An 8,162-nucleotide genomic window follows, 5' to 3' on the forward strand; every position below is an offset into this window, starting at 1 on the left:
TCAAACGAGATCTACATGTAAACGGCCTCTCTGTAGACATGATACATGACAGAGCACAATGGCGTCGTTTGATTCATGTAGCCGACCCCACTTAGTGGGACAAGGCTTTGTTGTTGTTTGTATATAAGTAGTTTGTCTGGTCATTTCTAATTATATAATTGTTAAATTCAAATTTGCAGCATTGCTCTTATCATTTACAAAAAAAAAGGAGAAAAAAAGAAAATGGAGGGGAGACTAGAAGTATGGTGGGAGCGATTTGATGTATGGTGGGGATGATTTACGAGGGAGATAACAAAATTTGAGACGTATAGGGCTAAGACTCAATTTTTTTATCTCCCTCACAAATCGCCCCCACCACACACTAAATCGCCCCGATCATACTTCTAGTCGCCCCTTTCATTTTTTTTTCTTTTCTGCTATTTTTTTTGTCATTTTGCTATTGCTTACAAATCGCAAGGAACGATTACTGCTAGTCTCCAATATCACAATAAAATACATAACTGTATCATAATCACGCATTACACCAACTTACAGTTAAATATTTAAAAAAAAATCGAAGTTCCCCCTATTTTGCTTGAAATGGACCTAATTGTGACTTTCACACAAATCATATTGTGGATGCAGCTAAATAGTATTGCGAAAATAATTTGTGCTTCTCTTGTAGTTTTGATATTGATTAGACAAATTACAAATAGGGTTAAGTACTTTTTTTGTTTCTAAGGTCTTGAGTCCAAATCAAAATTGTCTCCAACTTTTTTTTCTTATTAAAATCATCCACAACCTTACAAAATATTATTAAATCGTCCTTTTGTTCATAAACGATATTTTTCAGATGATTTTGCCCTTAAACAAAAATTAAAAAACTCTTTCCTTCACCACTAACCCCCAACTCCCTTCATCATCATCATTGTGAGGAACTAGATGGGCCTACTTGCAAAAAAGATAAATGGTTCAATTGCATCAAACTCCCATTATTTATCATTAGATAACTACCATAATAATCTCTCACTTGATGATGGTGATTATAAATACTTGAAGAAGAAGAACAAGAACTAGAAGGAAACAAGAATCCATGGCCCCCGAAATTAAAATCTTTGGGAGTAGAGTTTTTGTTGTTGTTTTTGAAAAACAAACTCTGAAAGGGATTAGTAGTAGTAGTCTCCATTGGGAAAAGCCTCTGAGTAGTGTAACTACCTCCAAATTCTTGATTCTCATGATTTGTATTGTTTGATTTGAAGATTCACTTGGCTAAGATCCACTTGGCTTTATTGTTATTATTATCGGAAGGCATGGTGGTCATCAAGTCCTTCTCTTTGAGAAACCTGGAAGAAGAAGAGGAGTAAGCAGAAGAGTCCAATTTCCAGAACCTGGATTTTGTGGTAGTTGTCATCCAGAAAGAGGAAGGGTCATGGAGAAGAAGAGGGAATGGGGTTTACGGCAGTTCAAAGCAAGGTTGAGGGAAGTGAAGAGGGGGAAGCTTATCGATATTAAGTTTTGTAGTATCAAGAAGCCAATCGGTGACTTTGCTTGGTAGAGAGAGTCCCAACATGTCTTGCAAGTCATACAATTGAATGGTGGTAGGGACTGAAAGCCTGATCCGACTGTCACGAAGCCCTTTTTTGATGCAAACCTCGTTTTGCCTGTCTTTTCCCTCAAATGATGAGGGAGAGTAGGAGTCTGGGAGAAAGAGAGAAAGGAAGAGGTTCGGTGATGATGATGAAGGGGGTTGGGGGTTAGTGGTGAGGGGAAGGATTTTTTATTTTTGTTTAAGGGAAAAATCGTTCAAAAATATTGTTTATGGACACAAGATGATTTTATAACGTTTTGTAATGTTGAGGATGATTTTAATAAGAAAAAAAGGTCGGGGACGATTTTGATTTTGACCCAAGACCTTAAGGACGAAAAAAGTATTTAACCTTTACAAATATAATCCATTCAAGGTAAATATCATTCCTTAAATAGTATTCTATAGTATAATTATTACTATTAATAGTATAATTTATCTTTGCAATATGATTATTTAGAATATCATCAAACATTGGTGAACAATCTAATATCATTATTTGAATTAGAAATTGAAAAAGATACATGTCATATTCAAAGGTTTGTAGATGCCATAATCTTAAGTCCTATAGTTGCAACCTCATAATAACCACTCATATACATACCTTTTTATATCTTTAGATAACTTTTCATTAACAATTGAATGCAGTCGATGCTACCCAACATGTCAGGAAAGCCACGAGCCTCCACCATTTGTAGCAAGTGTTGTACATCATTTGAATTTAGTTTTCACAAGTATTCAGCCTCAAATACCAAAATCACATCTTCAATAAATTTTTTTAAGTATTCAATTATGATGCTTTCGTCTATGCATACATAATCATTAACAGCATCAGTTGCTACTTCATATGCTAATTTCTACATAATAGTGCATTTTTATAATGGTGACAAGTCTCTTTTCTCTGTAGCATAGACCTTCTGTTGTGATGGTAATCAGTGACTAAGAGAAGAGGGTTGAATCTTAGTCCCTTTTTCGTTGAGTAATACTTGATGCCTTATAGAATGCTCCAGGAAATTTTTCTGTGTTTTTTCTCATAACCAGACACGAGATATTTTCTTTTTGTCTCGTACCCAGTCAGGAGATATATTTCAATTATGTCTCCTTAGCAGCAGAAACTGAAATGGAGTAGAAGAGAAAGAGAGAATCACACCAAGAAGTATCCTGGTTCAGTTACTAAGTGCAATGCAGCCTACGTCCAGTCTCCATTACAACAATGATAAAATTTCACTATAATCAAACAGATTACAGACTCCAATTCTATCTCCAATCCTGAACTTGACTTGGTCACCTACCAAACTTTCAACTGCTAAGTGCTAACCCAACTTGCAAGGGGATTCCCACAGAATCATGATACACAACACATAGATGTATAAAGGACCTCTAAGACACCTATGGCTTTTTCTTTAATTTTGTACACTCTTCCTTTTTTCATTCACTGGCTTTTTCTTACAAACTTCACACTGTTTGTCTTTTTCACCATGAGACTCAGACAGACAAAACTAAAGAAAATACAAAATGAAACACATTGAAGGAGAAGATCTTCTATTAGCTTGGGTAGCTATGAGAACTCTGTGCTTACTCTCCTTGTCTCAACCCTTGGCCGTTCACCCTTATTATAGAAGGGGAAGCTTCCAAGGTTGAAATGGTTCAACTGAGCCAACTTCTTCTTCTTCAACACCAAAACCTGTTCGAACAGAGAGAAGAGAGAGGGAATCGAAAGCAAAAACCAACATGCAATTACCTCTCTCTCATCCTTTCTCATCAAGCTTCATCAATTTGAGCCTTCCATCTTGACTTGGTCCCCAAGAAGGATTTCTGACTCTTGATGAATGCTTGATCCTTGATAGCTCCATCTGTTCCATTTTTGCTTCCTCCTTCACATAGCTACAGTAGCTACCTTTTGTGATGGATGAACAAAAAGTAGAAAGAGCCATACCACAGGGATCTTCTTCTCTGACCGAATCGGATTGCTACCATTTTTAGTCATGGAGATCTTGAGGCTTCTTCACCACATATTGCCATTAGTGGTAAAGATCTCAGTCACACCATATTGTAGATCTTCCTTTTGCAAGGGCCATCATCACCTTGGCCGCTTGCTTCTTCCTAGCTTCTTTTTTCTTCTTCTGATTACTTGCTTCTACCATCTTCTTCTCTGACACTGAAATGACCAAAGTGAAGAGAGAGAAGAGAGAAAAGAGAGAAAAGCTTTCAATGGAAGTAAAGAAAAAAATTAAAAACAATTAAAACCCATTTCCTATTCCTATGCATAGTAACGTGTGTGGCAATAAAAGTAATCAAATTAATTTCAACTTTCTCTTTCCACTTACCAATGCAATTAAACCAATGTTAATTAAATTTGAATTCCATCAAAAAGGAGAGTGGTTAACTGAGGAAAGCATGCATCATTGCTTTCTTTCTTCTTCCAATTTTCGGACCAAACCTTATTGGTCTTGTAACAAAGATTAATTGGGCTTGCTCAATAATTTTCTGGCCCAACTAACATATGAATAATTTAGCTATATGTCATGTAGAATATTTGTGCAAGGCTGAATATATTTTCTTAACATATTTGGGCTTTAAGTTGCTTTATGCCCAATGACCAAGATCTGCACATAAAACAGAAATTATTAACTAAATAATTTGAAGCTTTAAAGACAAACTAATAATTTCTAATATTTTTAACAATGTTTAATCATCACAATGAACTTGAAGTTTTTCAAACTCAACATGTTGGAATTTGGAAATATGGATAGACATTTGAGAGTCATCTACTATCCGAATGAATACATGTCTTCTCATTCGAAACTTTCATAAAAAAATTTTAACATGATACACTGGCTCTTCTACAACATAATCTTTGAAAAAGTGATTATGTCATGTTTTTCGATCTCCATTGATCCACTTACAGCAGCTGAGGAAGGGATTTTTTTTATGTCTTCTTCTAATCATTGAACAAATATCCATTGATCCAATTATCCGTGAGTGTGTTATCTTAACTTCTTCTGCCCTACAAAACTTCATTAAGCATATCATCAAAATTCTTATTGTTATCAGAATTTCTAACTATTTGTTGAAATGAATTGTTTAGTAATCTTGTAGGGTGAAAAACCAAATGAATTATAAATGAATGATAATTAATATTTATAAATATCTCTATAACTAGTTACTTCCTAATGCCTACTTTTACAATGACTAGTTCATAACGGCTAGTTTTGAAATGACTAACTTATAATAGCTAATTTTTAATCGTTTGTTTATAACAATTAGAAAATAAGTAGTAGTGCAACAATTACTTTCATAAATGGTAGTTCATAATATTATTGATTCATTTGAATAAAACATAATATACCCCAAATAAAATAAAACAGAGTACATTGCAAATGAAAATACGTAATGAAAATTAAACAAATAATGCTAAAAATACTACTTAGCGGTAGGAATACAATCAATAATTAAGTAAACTGCTTTGCAATAATTTTCTCGTATGCAATCTTATGAAAAGCTCGTTATTTTTCACTCATTGTAAAGGTACCGACATTAAGTATTTATATATTCATTTTCCTTTTCCTTCCTTTGTCATCCTCTCTATTTCTCTTTTCTTTTTGCATTTATTTCTATTTTTTTAATGTACCTCTAAGTTTATAAATCTTGTTCTTTTATTGCCATTTGAATTTGTAACTCCTTTTTCTCGATTGGTATAATCTTTTCTTTATATTCTCTTTCCTCTTCTCTTTTCTTTTTCCTATCGAGTAACTCCTTTTTCCTAGCATTCATAATATGTTGCATGAAAGATAATTTTTTAACTACTCATGATTTCTTTTCATCAAAGTCTTCAAATATTTGTACTTTTTACTTATCATTTCTCTTGCTCTTCTTTGATTTTTGAGGACAAACGGGGGAGTTCACACCAATTTCTTCAGTCAACGGTATTTTTGAATTTGATGATGATAAGTATGATCTAGTTGCACTAACCTCGGTTCTCTTTAAACTTCCATTTTGTGTTGGTAGTTGATTTTTTCATTTTTATTTCAAACGAAACATATTCAAATGTCTCTCAAAAAAAATTTTGGCTATAATTTTTTGAATAGAGTTTATAGGGCAACTCTTTTATATTATCAAAGTTCGAACAACTCATGTTTTACGTAGTTCAATCGTAACAACTAGCAAATTATACAACTTTCTTGTTGATCTTATACCATAGTTTCTTAGAAGCAATTACGCCCCTCCCTTTCATGCCTGGGTTAAATTCTTCACAGTAGTCGTGGATCTAATTCTAAAATGTTTTATCCTTTTGGTTGGTACCGACTATAGGGTCAGTTAAAACATTCAACTATGCACTGATCAATATCACATTCTCTTCACATTGTCAGTATTGAATGCTATCTTGTCTACGATTTTCAATTTTATCATCATTGAGGTTGATAGCATCTATTCCACAAAGGTTAGAAAAATCTGAATATTGCAACTTTGGACTAGAGCGTATCAAACTTTGATTTGATGAATTAGAAGAGCCACCAACATTAACTGAGTCAGGCCTCGATGCACTGAATTGAGTTTCAAATGACAAGGATGTTGAGGCTATATTTTCGATTGAGGATTTAAATATGTTTGGGGATGGATATTGTGGTATTTTTGAATTTTGATTATGTGGTTAAAAAAAATAAGAAATTGATTATTATAAAGAACTTGAAAATTGAAATTATGAAGATTTTATGAATTTGGATTTTGAAATGTACTTAGTACTGTAAAGTTTTTATTTAAATTTTGAGAGTTTAAATGTGAGATTGTTGAGTATTTAGATTTTGAAAAAAATGGTAAGTTATTAAAAAAAAAGTGATTTATATTTTTTAAAAAAAATATATTAGTAGAAGTATAAATGGAAAAATTTGTAAAAGAAAATTAAAAAAAATGAAAGAAGTTATGATAATAAAAAGGGCAATCTATCTAATTAAATAAATTCGGTGAATTGTTTACTTGAATACACAAAAGAAAAACCTCTTACGTATATGTGCAATTTCAATTTTATGTAAACCGTGGGAGCTAACCACGATTTCTAGTTTGTATGTAATCCGTGGCTACCCACGGTTTATGAAGAGGAGGACTTGAACGAAAACTCCCATAAGTTCTCACGGTTTACATGCAAAGTAAAAATTATATGATCAAATTTTTTAAAAACCAAAATTTTTTATTTTTTATTCTTAAATTATATGATCAAAATTTTTTTATTTAAATTAAAAAAATAAAATAAAGTCCAAAAATTTTGGTTTTAAAAAAATTTGATCATATAATTTATACTTTGCATGTAAACCATGGGAACCTATGTGGGTTTACGTTCAAGTCCTCCTCTTTATAAACCGTGGGAAGCAACCACGGTTTATGCCTTAGCTTTTTCCTTCATAATCCGTGGTAGGTAGCCACGGATTATGCCCAACATTTTCCAACCATAAAACCTTGTAGCCTTCAACGGTTTACATACAAATTAGAAACCGTGGTTAGCTCCCACAGTTTACATAAAATTGAAATTGCACACGTACGTAAGAGATTTCTCTTTTATGTATTCAGGTAAACAATTTACAGAATTTATTTAATTAGGTAGATTGTCCTAATAAAAATGTGTAAATAGTATTTATAGAATCAATGAGTATAAAAACGACAACATTAAAATAGTAATATTTTAATATAATTATTGTAAAAAATATAAATATTTTTATTTTTTGATAATAATTTGTCAGATGAGGTGTTATGATTGGTTACTCTAAATCTCTCTAAGTTGATTTTTCTCTTCTCAATCTATATGTAGATACTCTTTTTAGGATTCATCCTGGAAGCTTCAAAAGTTATTTTTTTTGAGTTTTTTACTTATAAAAAATAGTAGTATTAATGTTTGGTATAATTTTTAAAATTAAATTGTAGTTTTTTAAGAAGCTATTTAAATATTTATGGAGAAGTTAAAAAAAATGACTTTTTTCATAATAAAAAAACTTTTTATCACATTTTTTTTTTAAAATAAACACTTTTAGAACTAAAAAATTAAACATAAAATAATTTATTTATAAATTACTTTTAATATAAGTATTTATTATTTAAACAATTTTTTTCAAAAAAAAATTAATTAAACTATTTATTCAACTAGGTCTAGTCTCTAACAATTGCTCCTCAGCTTTTGTAAGAAAAATCTAAAACAAGATCTTTGATTCTTTGCTATTAGAAAAAGAAAGTACATATATAAAAAAGAGAGTAGCAAATCTATCTTAAGACAAAAACATTGAACACAAAAGAACGAAAAAATAAGATATATTAATTAGGTACTTTTATAAAACTAAAAAAATTATTATAAGATATTTTATAATTATTTTTGACAAAGTTATCACTAACCTTCTCTTAATAAAGTGTTACCAAATCTTAAACCTACAATAATGAAACCGTTGAACCAACCAACACACCTATTGTTTGCTTTTTAATTAACATTGTTATAATATGTTACTTTTACTCGTAAAAGTTGAAAAACTGACAAGCTGTGGTTTTAAAATGGTATATAGTCCCTTCACCATTATACCCTTTTGGTCGCTTCCTTTTTTTTTCTTTTTATTTATTCTTT

Source organism: Arachis ipaensis, chromosome B01 (genome assembly GCF_000816755.2).
Source record: "Arachis ipaensis cultivar K30076 chromosome B01, Araip1.1, whole genome shotgun sequence".
Classification (NCBI taxonomy): Eukaryota; Viridiplantae; Streptophyta; class Magnoliopsida; order Fabales; family Fabaceae; genus Arachis; species Arachis ipaensis.